We start from the raw sequence: 2,500 nt of genomic DNA, 5'->3' as shown, positions 1-2,500 counted from the left end.
ATACACACACACACACACACACATACACACACAGGCGCAAACACACACACATACACACATATATATCTCAAGCGTTGCTCATTGCAATTCGTGTTGGCCTAACGACCCTTAATGTCTGTCTCCGTCGTTTGTCTACTCTGCACGTCCACTGTGTATTCGTTCGTTCGTTCGTTCGAAGCTCTGATTCTCCACAAATTTCAGGATGCTGCTTATGTTTTATGAAGGTTTCCTACGTTATCGTTAAAAGCATGAAACAGGATTAATAAACAGACCGACAAAGAGTTCTAGATAAGGGGAGGTAATGAGTGATTTCTTCCGGTGTAAGGGAGATAATCGCTTAAAATTTTTTTCCTTTTCCGGTCTTTCTTCTAAACTATGTCATTGTAAGAAAAAAATTTATAATATTCTTCATACATATTGACTCAAATATATATTTTTAACCTTTTAAAACATGCCTTCTGTAGTTTTTTCACTTTTTACTATTTTCTCTCACTCTCTCTCTCTCTCTCTCTCTCTATATATATATATATATATATATATATATGCATATAAATTTGACGTGAGTGATTCTTTCTTGTATATTTTCTTGTCTTGGGATTCACGGTCAATCGGCTGGGTGGAATTGAGCTAAAAATTACACAGGTGTGCAGAATGATCCGGTGGCAACCCTGGCTTTGTATTTTTTCATAGATCTCATGGTTACCGTGATAATCTACTATAATAATACTCTTGTGTTTATGAATGATAAAGGAAGGAGTGATAGATGAATAAGGAAGGAAGGGTTAATTTCATACTAGGTAGTGGGATGATGAAATTTGTAGGCTGAAAAAATAAATCAAACAGCATTTCAACTCTGTGTGAATATGCGAGTGTATGTAAAAGGTGGGTATGTGAATGTGTGTTTGTGTGTGTGTGTGCGTGTGTGTGTGTGCTCAATGGAAGTGGGATGCTGAACAGTCAACACTGAAAAGAAAAATCAAACAGCGTTTCAACTCTGTGCATTTGGTATTTACTTGCCAGCTCCCTTATTTAGTCACGGCCAGGTTTATCTGGCCTTAAGTCGGACAAGAAAGAAGGAAAACTTTAAACTTCTTTTGAAGGAAACAAGCAGTCAAGGGATGTTAGTTGTGGGTAGATTTTTCACTGGTTTTGTAGTAAAAGAATTATTGAAGTAAAAACTTGGTTTTGTACCTTATCTACTATAATAATACTATTGTGTTTTTCTCCGTCACAACATATGAATGAAAAAGGAAGGAATGATAGATAAAAAGAGAGGAGTGATGGCAAAATACATAGTGGGGTGATGGAAACTGTACGGTGAGAAAGAAAACTCACACAGCGTTTCAACTCTGTGTCTTTGGTATTTACTTACCAGCTCTTCTATTTGGTCACAGCCAGCATTATATGGCTTGAAGTCGGACAAGAGGGAAGGAGAACTTTCAAATTCTTTGGAAGGAAACAAGCAGTCAAATTATGTTAGTTGCAGATAGATTTTTCACAAAAGAAATTTAGTAATAAAAGAATTATTAAACGAAAATTTTGTATCCGATTATTTATGGTCAAGTGCTTGCTATTGCATAGCAATATCGCAATTGAGTATTATGTATGGAGGTGGGCAAATTAGGAATTTACCCAGGATTTATACGGCAAATAAGATAATGTAGGGATATACAATCGAAAGACATCAACCAACACCCATCTTTTATTATTCATTCGTTTCTATATTTTATATATATGTGTGTTTGTATATATATATGTTTATGCAGTTATTTACTGTTTCCATTCGTTAATTTGTTTCCCTCTTGCATATGTGTGTAATCATTTAATAAATAGACATAATTGAATGTTTGCTGATTGATGTCTGTCGATTGTATATCCTCTTCATTTTCTTTTTTGCCGTATATATATATATATATATATATATATATATATATTAGAAATATTAAAATAACTAAGTCTCTCTAAAAGAGAACAGCGGCAGCGTTCCCGGAAAATAATAGTTATCGCCATACTAATATGGCATTCTTATAAAAATAAGAAAAAAGCTGTCCGCTTATTAGCTTATTAGTGTGTGTATTTGTGTGAGTGCGCCTGTCTGTGTGTGTGTGTGTGTGTGTGTGTGTGTGTGTGTGTGTGTATGTGTGTGTGCGCACTTGTGTGCTTGTGTGTGTATGTTATGTATGTACATATCTATATATAACCTTGTTCGAAGGTTATATGGATACAGTTTGTGTATCAAATAGCTAACTTAAGGCGACGGCCTCATGGAGCTAATAAGCGGACAGCTTTTTTCTTATTTTTATAAGAATGCCATATTAGTATGGCGATAACTATTATATATATATATATATAATACTTCGAGTGAAAAATACCATCGAGTGAAAAATACGTAAACATATTAGAGAAAAATACAAAATAGCAAAAGAAGATAACTTTACAACATAAACATAACGATCACTCTTCTCAACATAAACATAACGACGTAAGAAATTTGAAAAGC

The sequence above is a fragment of the Octopus sinensis genome, linkage group LG5, assembly GCF_006345805.1.
Source record: "Octopus sinensis linkage group LG5, ASM634580v1, whole genome shotgun sequence".
NCBI lineage: Eukaryota > Metazoa > Mollusca > Cephalopoda > Octopoda > Octopodidae > Octopus > Octopus sinensis.
This window is presented reverse-complemented; position numbering follows the sequence as displayed.